Source organism: Gracilinanus agilis, chromosome 4 (assembly GCF_016433145.1).
Source record: "Gracilinanus agilis isolate LMUSP501 chromosome 4, AgileGrace, whole genome shotgun sequence".
Lineage (NCBI taxonomy): Eukaryota > Metazoa > Chordata > Mammalia > Didelphimorphia > Didelphidae > Gracilinanus > Gracilinanus agilis.
This window is the reverse complement of record NC_058133.1, coordinates 110558092-110573268: the sequence shown is the minus strand read 5'-3', so window position 1 is coordinate 110573268 and position 15177 is coordinate 110558092. Positions and strand designations below refer to the sequence as shown.

The 15177-nt window shown below is 52.1% G+C and overlaps 1 protein-coding gene across 2 annotated transcripts in view; it reads right to left on the bottom strand.

Annotated features, from left to right (window-relative positions):
* Positions 1-15177, bottom strand: part of SRGAP2 (SLIT-ROBO Rho GTPase activating protein 2) — a 232911-nt gene that overhangs the window by 73875 nt on the left and 143859 nt on the right. The window lies entirely within an intron of this gene.

Sequence of the window (15177 nt, the reverse complement as noted above, 5' to 3'; positions counted from 1 at the left end):
ATTATTATATTTGTTTTATAATTATATGTGATTATATTATTTTAATATTATATTATAAAATTTATGTGTGTTATTATGTAATACATTTATTATGTAACATAATTATAAATACATAATACTATACATTATAAGCATGTTAATGTAGTTTTTTTTTAAGAGTGGCAGTTTTTATTCAGGCAGTAAAACATGAAACATACCAATACTCCTTATAATGACTTCATTTGTGTGAGGATAATTCTTATAAATATTTACCTGACATACAAAAAGGGAAATGACTGTCCACTTTCTGTATGCGGCCTCATTTGATTCTCACTACAATCCGGGGAAGAAGGCACTAATCTTAATCTCGTCATCCTTTTATAGACAGGCTTGCTCAGGGCCACACAGCTAGTGGAGCAGAATGATCTGAATTCCCTGCACTGTGCCATCTAGCTGCCTGACTTGAAATATCATATGCTCTTCTCTGTGGCCCACCAGCAGCACCCCTCCTCCTGTGTGTAGGCTCTCCGGGGATCCCCCAACACGTTTCCCCAATCCCAAGAGATAGGAGCCGGAAGGCCCCTCAATCGTGGAGTTCAATGGCTCAGAAGAGGAGAGACAGAGGCCTGGGGAGCTCCGGCGCCTTGCTGAAGGTCACGCAGGCATCTACTCACTATGGAAACGCTGAGGATCCCTGGGTGATGCAGATTAATGAAACTGTTTTGTATTGATCAGGCTTTTCTACCCTTATTAATGACCGTGCCCAAAGGCAAGCTTTCCCCCAATGATGGCAGATCCTATCCAACTAGTTGGTGAATTTCTCCAGGGGTTGGTGCTATCTGCCTATAGGGCTTTCTTTTAAAAAACAAAACAAAACCCAAGAAAGCCATTAGTCCTAGATGCCAGTTTCTGCTGCTAGTGTTTTTCAGGGAAAGGAGGAGAGAAAGAGAGCTCAAGGCCGTATGTCCCACTCAGGCTGAGAGAGAAGCCAACTGGGAATCCTTAAATACCAAATCACATTCTCCTTCCCTCAGATCCAGGATGGCAGCAGACCATGGAAATCAGGTCCAGAGGACTGGTACTGTATTACTATGAGATTTTCCACTTGCAAATCTCAGTTCTTCTCCAGTTACTCTTCCAACATATCAGGCAAGCACCTGAATATGGAGAAGGTAGCTTATGGATCTGAGCTGTTCAGTTCACACAAGAAGAGCCTGGTGGAGAAGAAGGGAGAGAGGAAGGAAGAGGGAGAGGGAAGAGGAGAAAGGAGAGAGAGCCAGAAAGAAAAATAGATACACAGAGAAAAAGAGAAGGAGGAGAGACAGAGAGGAGGGAGAGAGAGACAGAGAGAGACAGACAGACAGACAGACAGAGACAGAGAGAGACAGACAGAGACAGAGGGGAGAGAGACAGACAGACAGACAGAGAGAGACAGAGAGACAGAGACAGAGAAGGAGAGGGGGAAGTGCCAAACCCAGAGGAGCAGGAGATGAGACAGGCTGACATACATAATAGGTCCAGTGTGAGGATGACCTCAAGTCATCTGTTCTGCCAGCTTCTTCTTGTTTTGCTTTGAAAATACAAACCCCCAAATCCTAGCAGCCAGGGCCTCTCTCCCTGATGGCTCAATAGCACCAAGCACACTCAGCGCAGCTTAGCTCGAGGACTAAAGATGCTTCTGGCAAAGGGAGCTGCCCCGTGAGCCAGGAACACGCCAAGTCCTGACCCCGACTTCCTTTGTTCATTAGGCCGAGCCTCCTTTCCAGGTGGCATGGCAGGGCAGTACGAGAGAGTGCCGGAGCTGCCGAGAGGGGCGCACCTAGGAGCCACGGGAGCCGGCGCTGCCGCTGCATGTTCCTTGGCTGCAGTCTCTCCTGCGCTCAGTTTTTCCATCTCTATGGAGGCTCGACAAAGAGCTCTCCCAGCCCTACAACTCAGTGACTGTGATCTGCTGCCAGGATTCCCGAGTCAAGGTGACTCTCAGCTGCTTTCCCTCTCCACGCGGCAGCGGGAGGCCACAAGCACGTTCCCTTCGCTCGCCAGGTAGGAAGGCCTGGGGAAGGCCTTTCCGGGTGTAGGTGTCTGGTTTTCCATCCTTCTTCCAAGGGTCTCAGACCCTAGAATAAGCCACAGCCCTGGATGTCCCCTGCCTAGGAAAGGTCGTGTTGGAGGAGTCAGAAAACCCTGGATTTGAATCCTGACTCAGAGGATGCTGTGTGATCCCAGGAGAATCACTTCATTTCTCTGATCCTCAGTTTCCTCACCTGTAAGTGGGGATGAGAACAGCATCTACCTCAGGGGGCTGCTGTGAGGATCAGATGAGATAAGGTGTGTAAAGCACTTTGTGGTGCCAGTGGATAGAGTGCCTGGACCAGAATTAGGAAGACTTGAGTTCCAATCTGGCCTCAAGACACTCCCTAGCCTAGCCGTGTGACCCTGGGCAAGTCACTGAACTCCATTTGCCTGTTTTCTCATCTGGAGAAAGGAAATGGCCGACCACTCCAGGAGCTTTGCAAGAAAACCCCACGTGGGGTCACGGAGAGTCACGCATGACTGAACACCAGCAGCAGCCCCTTTTAAAGCCTTCTGAAGACGAGCATGTGTGCCACAAACATGGCTCAGTATCTCCAGCACGAGGAGGGGACGTGAGGCAAAATGACTCATCCATCTGCAGCCAGGGTCAGAGGCAGGGTCAGGAGGCGAACCACAAATATCACTTCCCACTCGATCACTCCCCTCACCTCTGGGGCAGCTCCCTGCCAGGACCTCCCCCCCTCCCCCCGCTGCCTCAGCCACCTTCCTCTTTTACAGCAGAGGTACAGGAAAGGCCCCCCTTCCTTCTAGCCTGCAGCGTGAACCCCGGGCGCCCAGAATTCAGCCTGGCCGAGGAGGGAAAGAAAGAGCAGGGGCGGGTGACGGGCAAGAGCCAGTGCCTGAGCAGCCTGGCCCAGGCACATTTGCTGAGGCTCCCAGGCCAGGGACTCGCAGCTCCCCTTCCTGGGGCCCCCCAGGGGCCGTCCCAGGGCTGGGCTGGCCTTAGAGAGGGCTGAAGCCGGCCTGCGGCAGTGGGGAGCCCTTCTGACCAGAGGAAATGGCCAGAGCCTCTTCCTCCTCAGATGACTAAGGGAGGGCCCTGCAGCTTGCCAGATCAGAGACCTTAGACGGGTGCTTGTGAGGGGAATCACCGGTGGCTTCCCAGCGACCCCCTCTCCTCTCCCCTCAGGCCTGGAGTCAGGCTTTCGTGCTGGCCACAGCGGAGGGTTGGCCAGGGGACCCACCCAAAGACAAGAGGGGCATTTATCGTCCACTCGCCCCTCCAACAAAACCTGCTGAAGCCTTGTCCGTGACACAATGGATGCAGCAAAGCCCTTTTCCTTCCCCATTAAAAAAAGAAAAAGAAAAGAGATATAGGGGAGGGAAGAAAATGAAGGATAATAAACAAAACTGTCTTTGTGTGCTATCGCACAACATGCATCTCTCTTCTTTTTAAAACTTCTTGGAAGAGAATGAGTCATCTAAACATTGCAGGAAACCAAAAAGAAGGAGGGGAAAAATTACTTTGGGCAAAATTCTTTTTTGAATGTTTGCATGGTAACCTTAGCCTGGAAAAAAAAAAGAACCTAAATTTAGAGCTAAGATGTGGAATACTGAACAATGCTCATACTGAGGGATAGGAAGTGAAATGATGTGGACGCTCTGGAGTCTTATTCTGGAAATCACAAGCGCTGGGCGGCCACGGTCAAGGGCAGGCCTCACTGCCCAGGGGGGCTGACAATGCCGGGCCCCACTTGAGTGTCTCCGGGGGCTGCCTCCACCTGGGGGTCCCACAGGAGCCCAGGCTCGCCCACCTTCCTCCCCATGGTTTACCTTTCCTAACTTTCCTTTTTTATTTTGGTTAAGGGCAATCGCTAGACTTCTCCTGGCTCACTTAGGTTCATGTGGCCTTGGAGTCATCAGCTGCCCCATCCTACTGCTTTTACTTCTACGGCATCTCGCCTTGGTCTCCTGCTCTCTTACAGGCTTCTTCCAGCTGGGCTCAGCCTTTCTTTTCAACTTGATGAAGGATTCTTTAAAAAAAATTATTGATAATAATATTTATAATAATGATAAATATTGTAATATTAAATGTTTAAATTATTTCACATCAGTGACTCGCCCAGGGTCACCTAGCTAGGTTGTGTCTCAGGCCAGATTGAAACCCAGGACCTCCCGTCTCTAGGCTTGGCTCCACCTAGTTGCCCCCTATCTGTTATATTCCACTTTGTGCTGTACTTACGTGTGTAATGTTGTAAACTCTCCCTGTGAGACATGAGGGCAAGTCATAAAGCAGCAAGATAAGGAGGCCCAAGCGCTGCGGCCCAGGGTCCAGACGGGCTGGCTGGAGAGCGGCTGAGCGCTCTGCATCAAGGGGGCCGTTTGGGTGGGATTCTCCCTTTTTCCTTAAGCTTCTGCCGCGGCCACCTTTCAAAGCTCGGGGCAGGCAGCCACGCTGGCCAGCCCAGAGAGGTCTCGGGATCCCCCAGCACGGGTTGTGAGAGCAGGAAGGAAGGGAAGGGCCGGCTCACGAGTCCAGGGCCCCGGCGGCCCCCGGCCCAAACACGGGCTTGTTTACAAGGCCCTCCAGAGAAGCAGCGTGTTAGCCCACATTAGACAGTATAGGCCTTTGTGCTTTAGAGCTCCCCGCGTCCTTCGCTGGGAAGCAGGGAGTTCCCATCCCATCCTGTTTATATGAAGAGAGAAGGAGCCTGCTTTTCCTTGGCCTGTGGCGAGAGCTAATTCCAGCCCTGTCCCAAGGCGGAGGCTGTCAGCAGGTAAAAACAGGGAGGCCATTGAGCTCTTGCCTGATGAGCCCGTGTCAGCATTTTCCTAAAAGAGAATCCAGTTTTCAAGGGCACGGCTCTCTCCCAGGCCTGGGCTTTTTAAACGTGTGGTTCTGGGAGGCAGCTAAGGGGGCTCCGTGGATGGAGAGCCAGGCCCAGATGGGAGGTCCCGGGTTCAAATCTGGCCTTAGCGACTTTCTAGTGGTGTGACCCTGGACAAGTCACTTAACACCTCCCCATTGCTTAGCCCTTACCACTCTTCTGCCTTAGAATGGGTACCCAGTATTTATTCTAAGATGGAAGGTAAGGATTAAAAAAGAGAGAGAAAAAGCATATCTTTATTTATTTATTTTTCAGTTACCCTTGACCCTTGGCCTGAATTCCTTGGCAGACAGCCAGAGGATCATCTTGTCTTGATAATAAGATGGAGGTAAGGGTTCTGAGCCCGGCAGTAAAACAATATTTCTTTTCCTCTCTAAAACGGAACGGACCTTTACAAGTTTCAGAACGAGGCTCTTTTTGAAGCGCGGCTGTGGGGAAGGCGGCACGGGCGGGAGAGGCCCTGGAGGAGGCGTCTCTGCGCTCCAGGCCAGGCCTTCCCGGGCTGCGGGGCTTCGGCTGTCCAGCAGGAAGGAAGGGCTGCCCACCGTGGACACGTCCTGAGCAGGGGCGGCGGGACCGAAGAGCCGGAAGAGGCAGGGGGACGGCTCGGGGCCCTGAGCCTGCCTTTAGGAGGCGCCCCCGGGGAAGGCCCCGTGTGCCTCTCTCGAGGGAGCGCGTGTATCGATAGGTGGAGGCTACCCAGCAAGCAACATTACACACACTGACACGCGCGCATGTAAGCCATGCATAAAATAGACACACGAGGAGGAGAGATGCCCCGTGCCCACAGGCACACACGCACCCGTACATGCACACCTGTGTGCAAACACTCAGAGCCAGGAAATGCACGAGGAGCCCAAAGCAGTGTAAACCAGACGGATCGGGTGTGAGGCCGCCCCTCCCCTCTGGGCGCCTTTGCAGATGTTGGGGTGCCCCCGTAGCCTCCTCCTCTGGGAGGCCTGCCCCGATTCCCTGTCAGCGACTCGTCTTGCCCTGCCGCGGTGACCCGGCGCCGATTTTTGTCTACGTTGACATACGCCTCCTTTGACAAAGAAGACTTCCTGTGTTCTACGATCGTGCCATAAGCAGCGATGAGCAGGAGGGCTTCCGAAGACCCGGGCAGAGCCACGTGGACGGCAGCGGAGGGAGAGGGGGTGCGGGGGGACCGCGAGGCTACAGGATGAACACGGACAGCGGCCCACCCGAGAACATCCTCCAGGACGCTTCCCCCTCCACAGAACGAGCACGCGGAGTGTGGGAAGGCAGACCTCCATTTATCTCTCCATTGTTCTTGGGCTGGTTCGAGCTTTCACAAGACGCTATTCCCCACGTAAAGTCCACATCGCTGTGGCAGAGAAGGGGGAGGAGGAGGAGAATCGGGCTCAAATGTAAAAAAAGAAGGCTAAACAGCGTTCTTTCATGTAATTGAGGATAAAAAAGATTTATTAAAAAAGAATTAAGAAAAGAACAGGGCCAGGTTTCTCTCTGTAGCAATGAGTAATGCTGAATAAATGCTTGTTGATTGAATGATTGGGTTGTGTTCCAGATTGAGTGTGCCAGGATCCACCAATGACCACCAAAGTGGGGAGCAAGGGGTCCGGGGAGCCCCTCCAGCTCCCAAAGCTGCACTTACTGATTCTATGACAGAAGGGTTTAAAAACTAAAACAATTGACCCTAAAGCCCAGAAAGGACCTCCAAGATGGTCCGGCCCACATCTTCACTTTCAGAAGAGCGACCTGAGGCCTGGAGACTGTGGATGACTTCTTATGTTGACCAGTAAGGGTCAGAGGCAGAATTCGAATCCAGTCTGTTCTTTCTACAACAGAAGAATTTTCTCATCATTCAGGTTACTTGGACAACAGCTGAGTAAGTGGGCTCTTCATACTGGGTGAGAAATTAAGTCCAGTTGAAAGCTCTCCGCTTAATTCTATTTGGCTCAATTAGCATTTATCAAGCATTTCCTATGGGCTTGGGAGCATGCTGGACACCAGGAATAAAAGGACCCAGTGGAGCCTGGGGCCTTGGCTTCCCCTGGGGGAACTCAGCCTGGACACAAGGGAGTAAAGCCAAGAGAGAGTGCTAGGAGGAGAGGGGTTGGGAGGGCTTCCTGGAGGAGGTGACTCTCTAGGTAGGAAATGACCACCACTGTTCCCCATGGGCTCTGGGGTCAGGGAGAGCAGGGCCCTTTCCCCCGACGGCATTGTTTTTGTAGATGAACCTGTGATCTGGCCGGTGACCTGTGGAACTTGGTGAGGCCTACCCATGCCCGTTCCCCACTCTCTGGCCTGACAGGCTGTCATTCAGGCCAGGCAGACTGTCCCAGACTCCTGCTGGTCAGCTGGAAGTTGTCCTCGTTCAGTCCAGCCACAATAATTCAGTTTCCAGGTATTCCTCTCAGGGTGGCGGGCTGTAGCCACCCTGGTGGGGAGGAGGTGTCTGTCACTGCGAGGGGCGCTCCACTCCCCACACAAGGCCATTCGGGGCCAGCGCCCAGAACTCTCTTGGATGAATGTCCCTCGGCGAGGTCATCCCTGGGGTTGTGGTAATGACCTCCGAAGGCATAGGATGGGCAGCCAGGCAGTCCAGGCCCCCTTTAGAGATGAGGAAGGCCCCGCTCGGTGGGAGGTTCCACAGGCAGAGAGAACCCTCCCTAGGAGGAAGGCAAGGCCTACTGCCAGAGCCCCAGAGATCTTTCTCCCAGTAGGGCCACGTCTTTGGCTGAAGGCTCGCTGGCCCCAAAGGAGAGTGTGAAGGTCCTGGGGTGGCACAAGACTAGGAGTCAGGCCTGGGGAACCAGCGAGGGAGGCACTGAGAGGGCAGCACTGGGTGCAGCCACCCCAGGGACGCTGTGAGATGAGCCACAGAAGAAGAGGCTTCAGGAGGGCCCAGAAGGGGAGGGAGGTGGCCCCGAAAGCTTCTTCTGCAGGTCCCAGGCAGGGCCGGAGGAGGCCAGGAGGTCACTGAGGGCTGGGAGGAGAGAGGCCTAAAAGAGGAAGATGGCTTGGTAGGAAGCAGAGCAATGGGAGTGCCAGACCAGGGGCACTGAGAAAACTGCTGAGGAGAAGAACCTGAAGCAGGGCGCACTTGGAGGAGGGGCCCTTGGACCCGGCCAGACCAAGGGCTCCCGAGGGGCCGGAGCAGTGAGTAAAAGCTGGCTTGCAGGTCCCTGCCCTCACCAAGGGAAGCAGAGAGCCCCACAGGAGGCCCTGACACAGCACTGTGAGATGGCTTGGGACGTGGGATGTGGGGCCTGGGGCCCAGAGCCCTGACTCTTTAGGGGCTCCAATCTGGTGAAGCCGGGGGAAGAGGGCAGCACCCAGAGCCCAAGTGGGGGCACGGATCTGTCCTGGCCTGCCCCTGAGCTCCTGCTATTTCACTCACTGCCTCCCAACATGCACTGTTTGCTCCCTGACCAGGAAAAGAATGGAGAGGAGAGGCCTCCCGGCCTATGGGCCCATTCCCTGCACGGCCTCACTCTCCTCCGCTGTCAGCTAGGGGCTGAGAATGGAACCATAGGCCAACCGGAACGCCTCCACTACCGACAGGAATGAAGAGGCCCGCAGAGGCCCATGGAGGCAAAGACCCATGCCCACAGTCCCCCGTGAGCCACAGCTGGGGTGGTGCCCGCAGGTGTGGAAAGGCCAGGTACTAGGTCCCTCGGTCATACGCCCAACGAATACTGGACTAGGACTGGACGTTCTTGCAGGACAGGGCCAGCGAGGGTTTCTGTCCTACAGAGGCCACTCAGAGGGAAAGAGAGACCTAAGGCTGCGACCATTGGGGGGCTTGTCTGAACCCAGAAACCCCTGGGGAGAGGGAGGCTCGATCCAGGCTTCTCTGTACCTTTGTGATGCAGCCCCTCCTTTCTCAGGGGACAGAAAGACATTCTCCAGAACCTCTAGCAGGCCTCGGGTCAATGGGAGAAGTGTGTGGGAGCGCTGCAATGGGAGAGCATCTCCCAAGGGCCTGCTATGTGCAAACACGGCGCTAAGTGCTGGGGACACACAGCCAAAGTGCCAACCACCAGGGCACATGTGAGGAGACACAGAGACAAGGACAAACAGAAGACAAAACCAACCCAAGCGAGGCAGGGCAGGGAAAGTGAGCATTCCCATTTTGCAGAGGAGGAAACTGAGTCAGGCTTAGGTTAAGGGACTTGCCCAGGGTCACAGCTAGGAAGGGTCTAAGGCCAGATTTGAATCCAGGATCTCCCATCTCTAGGCCTGGTGCTCTAGTCACTGAGCCACCCAGCTGCCCCTGGACACTTCCTAGCTGGGTGACCCTTCGCTCCAGCCCCCATCAGGTAGCTGTGAGCATCCAGGCCTCCCAGGAGATGCTCATGAAATGTGGATTCCCTGCTCCCTCTTTTTTCTGCCCCTCCCCATGTATTATCTCTTGTGAATTTGATTTTGAGGTGCTGGAAGGCATTCATCTCCCCCAAACTAAATGCCAAGTCTTTGAGGGGGGTGGGGGAAGTAAGTGGGAGTGGGAAAAGACTATCCAATGCCTGTCTATGTGTGTCCAAGAAAAAGGGGGGCTGGTAAGAGAGCAAATTAAGAGTAGACCTATGAAGAGAATGAGAAGAATGCCGGCATGCAGGTGCATTCATGGCCATGAACGCTGTGGAGGGGCAGGCACACGGCATGGATGGGCGACCCTGGGACCTGTCTGAGGCCCCACTGTTGGCTTCACAGGCTCAGCGCTTTGCGGCCCCCCCAAATCTCCTGCACACCTGCCTAGTGTGTAAATAGAATTAGTATTTTTATAAAATCCAAGATTAATCGTATTTTATTATATCCAAGATTTAATTTTTGGTTTTGTTTGAGAAAAATTCTCAGGGAAAGAAACTTGCTGATTCCTTAATCCAGAGAATGAACTGTTTGCAGAGAGATGCCTGAAGAACCTACATTTAATCAAGAAATCCAGAATGAACTTTGGGTTGCAATTGATTGAACTGATGGGGTTTGTTGCATCAAGTGATCCAGAATGAACTTTGGGTACTAATGAATGGACTGATGGGTTTTGAACAGCTACTTTAATTGTACATGATATGCCAATAGGGGACTGCCCCCAATTGGTTTCTTGTCAATGTGCTTAGCAAAACATTGGTTTTGCTTTCTCTCTTTTCCATTTCCCTCTTATCTCTAACTATTGTAGTTAGAAGACCTTTGTGGTAGAAGATGGTTGTGTAACATGATCACTTGGGGTGACTAGGCACCCAATATGATCATCAGGGGGGATTGTGTAAATAGAATTAGCTCGAGCCATTAATAGTCAAAAATCTACCCATCCTAGGCATAGAAATGATGTCATCCCCACCTCCCTTAGTGGGGAGGGGAGACGAGTTACCCACACGTGACAATAAGTAACAAATCAAGAATAAGGGACTGCCCTTTGGGTAGTCCAAATCAATGTAGAAACTGCCATTTGTCCATTTGAATTAGAGGTGGACCACAGGAAGTGATGAAAGACACTATCTCTTTAAGTAAGTGAGTGAACCTCCTGTGGGGGCAGTTGCCGTCTCGAACTGGGAGCAGAAGCATCTCCTGAGACCACAGAACGCTTACGCTCTATATTGTCACGTGGGTAAGTTAGGCTGACTTCCTTGGCCTAGCTGGGCCAATTCTAAACTCTGCCTACCTGGCTGTTGGGCCTTGTGGCTTACAGCTTCATTATTAAGCTTTATAACCTTCTTCTCTCTCCGTCCAGGCCTTTGGCCTGGACTAGCCTCTCCCTTTCTCTTTATTCCTACTTTTTACCTACCAGATTGGAAATAAACTCCTCAACCCGATGCTGACTTGGGTCTGATTTAATTACGGAATCAACCTGAATTGTTGATTCCTGGCGGCCACACATTCTAATATATATCTATAAATACTTAAATTTTCCTTCTTACACTAGCCAGTCTGCTGCCCAATCCTGACATTTCTCCATCCAACTCCTGCCTTAGTCCAGGCCCTCATGGTTCCTCGGCCAGCTGATCCGGACAGCCTTGGCAGAGCTGAAACCACGCTGAAACCGCACATCCCGTGAATCTGATCCTGTGACTTCGGCACCAACCAGCTCCAGGGCCCTTTCTAGGCCAAAATGACAAATTCCTCCTCGGCTTTCAAAGGCCCACAAAGCCTGACCTTCAACTCTCTTTCGGTGGTTCCTGAGCCCTGCTTTGTTGCTCGCATTTTCACTCCAGCCAACTGGGCCTCCTCTCGGTTCCTCCCTGGCCAGGGTCCATCTGTCTCCCCTTCCTGCGTCTCTGCCCCGGCTGCCCACCCAGAGTCTGGTCTCTGCTTCGCCATGCTCCCTCGGGCCTCCCGGATCACCTTGGGCTCCGGGGCCGATTCCCCCCAAGCACCCACGTGCGGATACCTCCAGACTCCCCTTCCTGTTCGTGCGGCCATCACGTTACGCCTTTTCATCTCCCTGGTTGGAGTAGGCTACCTGGGAAGAAGAGCCGGGCGTCCTTCAGACCCAGCTCAGTGCCTGCTCAGTGCGTGTTTCAACTGGGCAGCCCCCTCCCCCCCGCCCCAGGCCCTGAGCAAAACTGACCCTGACGTGCAGGGGAATAAAACATGAATTTGGGATGGAGGATGGTGTAAGGCCTTGGTGATATCCTGCTGAAAAAGCTCTGCCTCGGAGAGGCGAAGGGCCAGAGTGCTGGTCTGAGCCCATGAGCAGTTAGGAAGCCCTGCGATGTGCCAGGCTTCTAGCGGGAGAAGGCCATGCTCAGGGGAAGCTGGAAGGGTTGGGGAAGAGGAGATGGTGCCCCAGGGGGAAGGAGCATGGGAAAGAAGGTCTGAAGGGGGGCGGCCCAAAGAGAAATTAGAGGCAGCTCCATCCTTAGATGGAGGCTGGGGGTTCTGGGCTTCAGCCTCCCATCAGGGATCTCTGGGGAGGAGGTAGATTCCAATACCAAGCTTCTGGGAGCTGTGGAGACGCCCCACAGAGCTCTCCTTCCATGGTGATGAGGAAAGGACATCCAGATGGTAAATGCCAGGGTTCTCCAGAGACAGACCTAGTCTGTCCTGAGACCCCAGAAACAAGCAGTGACACGCTATGCTACCCGGTAACCCCTGAGCTGAGCTACTCTGCTATCTTCTTGGCCTGGAGGCGCTGCCTGGGGGCTCTGCACTGACCTCCTGCCCTGGAAGCCAGGGAGGACAATGGGGGCTTTCAGGGGTGCTTCTGGGCCCCTGGGAGACAGGAAGGTCAGAGAAGCAAGGCCTGGACACCCAGGAGGAGGAAAACCACCTCCTCTCCCTTTTTGGAAGCACAACATGGCCAGGGTGGCCCGCTGGAGGTACGGGAAGAGGACAGGAGCTACAACTCTCCTGCTCACCAGCCAGCAATGCCAGCCATGCCAGGATCCATCAGTCCAAGAGTGTCCCCAGCTCCCCCACTCTCGGCCTACTCCCCAACAAGCACACAGCTGGGACTGGGACAATTGAACTATGTCTCTGGCATGTGTGGGGCCACAGGTCATGGCCACACTTAACAGGGACATTCATTCTCAGAAGAACCCGCTGGGCTCCTCAAAACGCATTTTGTGTCCTGGGGCATTTTTGCCCCCTTTGACGCTAATTTAATCAAGACATTCTCTAAGCTTTCAGACGGGGTTCCTTCGGTGGCTAGGCATTCCTGGAAGCCTTGGGGCTCCTGTGGCTGGCTTTGTAGGGTGAGAGGATGGGGTCAGGGGCTCTAAGCTAGAGCGTGCCAAACTTTTGTCGGAGCCATCAAAGAGGGCACTGGGCTTGCCAGACATTTTATGCCCATTCCTTAACCCTACCCATCCCCGAGAGGGTAATACATATTTTCCTAGACAAGTTTGGGGCCTTGAACAAAAAGCCTAAGAGGACCAGAACCTGAGCTACGGATTCTGAATTCTATCACACTGACCCTAGGAGCCCTATGGCAGAGCTTGGGCAACCCAGCAGGGGTCTGCTCCCTTCTCTCCAGGCTCCAATCTCTCCTCTTTAGGATTTTGCCCATTCTGAAAACTCCGGTTGTCTCCCCCAAGAATAGACCAGCTTCCAGAGTCAAATCCGGGCTCCTATCCCCCAGCTGCTTCTTGAAAGTGCAGCCTCCAGCACCCTGCCAACACCCACAAAGAAGCTACTTTACTAAGGCAGCCTCTCGCTCTAAGCTGAAAGAAGTGTTAAAAAAAAGAACCAGCTTCAGTCAAAAACACCCGGACTTCCTATTGCAAATTAAAATGCAGTGCTTTATCAAATACCTGGAGTCTTTCCTGATTCTCCCCAGGGGTGGGGGACTGCCCCCCTCATGACCTTGCATTTACTCTGCATGGAGAGAAAGGAGCAGAATCCGGGCTCCCCACCACTCCAGGCCAGCAGCACCATTTCAGAGGCTCGACCTTCCACAGGTGCCTAGGGCTACATACCCCATCTGTGCTGAGTCAAGACTTGAACCAGGTCCTGCTGAGTTCAAGACTAGCTTAGAGGAGTGGCTAGGTACCAAAGTGGACAGAGCACCAGGCCCGCAATAGGGAAGACTTGGGTTCAAATTTGGTCTCAGACACTACTTTCTAGCAGTATGACCCTAGGCAAGTCACTTCACACCATTGCCTTCCCCTTGAGGCTCTTCTGCCTTAGAATGGATATTTAATGTTGATTCTAAGGCAAGGTTAGGGTTTAAAAACAAAAGAAAAAGGACTAGTTCTGTATCCACTAAGTCACACACACACACACACACACACACACACACACACACACACACACACAGCCTCTCATTTTGAATAGCCATTGATATTAAAATGTGTGTTCATATATACACATATATATGAATGTATATAATAAACACAATAAATACATGTCCTTACAAAGACACATACACATACACAAACATATACATACTCATTTCTTTTGAAAATCAGTCCTAAATCACCAATTGCCTATTGGACATTTTGCACCAGGTCTCCTTCCCATTGGTAACTCCGGGAGGGGATAGAGCAGCGGTGCCATTAGACCCTGCCAAGGAGCAGGAACAACCAAAAGAACATGGATCCATCACTAGGGGCTCTGTACAGGGCCACCTTCCAGATAAGACAGGTAGGTTGCTTAGATTTACAATAAGAAAATTCCTTATATCACACACATAAGGTAGGCCCCCAGTTAAAGGAGTTCAGATTCCCAATCACACAGGACTGGGTTCAAACAATGCCCAATTTCCACAATTCCTGCCTCCCTGAGAGCCAGCTCAGAAAGAACAAAATTTGACGGAGAGTGGCCCCAGGGGCTTAACATATCATTAGCATCCCATTTGCATTGTGGTTTTCACTCCTTACTGCCCCTCCCCCCAGGTGAATCATGGGTAAAGTGACATCAGTTCCTTGGGAATGGCAGGGCAACAACCACCCAAACAAATGACCCCTTCCTTGGTAACTAATCAGGATAAAAAGGCTTTCTGAAAACCTCTGGGATCTTTCCATCGCCACTGCCACTCTACATTCCACCACCTTTCTCCCTCTCTTGATAAAGCTTGTTCTCTCCATGTGGAAATTGCCCAAGCCACAAACTCTTTGGACCAGTCCCTCATTTCACTCTCCATATCAAACTGGCACAGGAATTCAACTCCTGCCTTAGACACTAACTTTGTGATCTTGGGCAAGTCATGTAACTTGTGTTTGCCTTAGTTTCCTCATCTACAAAATGGGGAAAATAATTCACATCTATCTTAGGGTTGTTGTGAAGATCAAATGAGATAATATGTATAAAGTACTTTGCAAATCTTAAAGTTATATAAATTCTAGATATTATTATCATCACATGTTCCCCCCTCCCCAAATCCTCCCCTCTTACAGACTTATTAAGCATTTTTGACAAGAAGCTACCTCAATACTTCTGCATTCAATGTTGGGATTAACACTGATGTTTGGGAAATGATTCTTGCATTGCCTCTAATCTCAAGGGAGTCTTTTAATTTTCTACTTCATCTGGGTTCAAGCTGGATGAATTATACCTCCTAAAGTGCCATCACAGGGAGAAATCCTGCCTCATCCTTCAGGAACAAAGACGTGTAGCCCAAACCCCAAAGCAGGAAGTGAGAAGATCTGATTTTCACTCCAAAAGACTTGACTATGAGGCCCAGCTCCATCCACAGGGAGCAAGCAGCAGTCCAGCTCCCTACCCTGGCTAAGAGGAGAATGAAGCATTGAGTACAGATAGCCCCAAGCTAGGCAGCATCCAGCCAGAGGCCACTGCTCTGATCACATGATTCCATCTGACCCAGTGAGGAGGCCCATCCAATGTGTCAGAAATCATC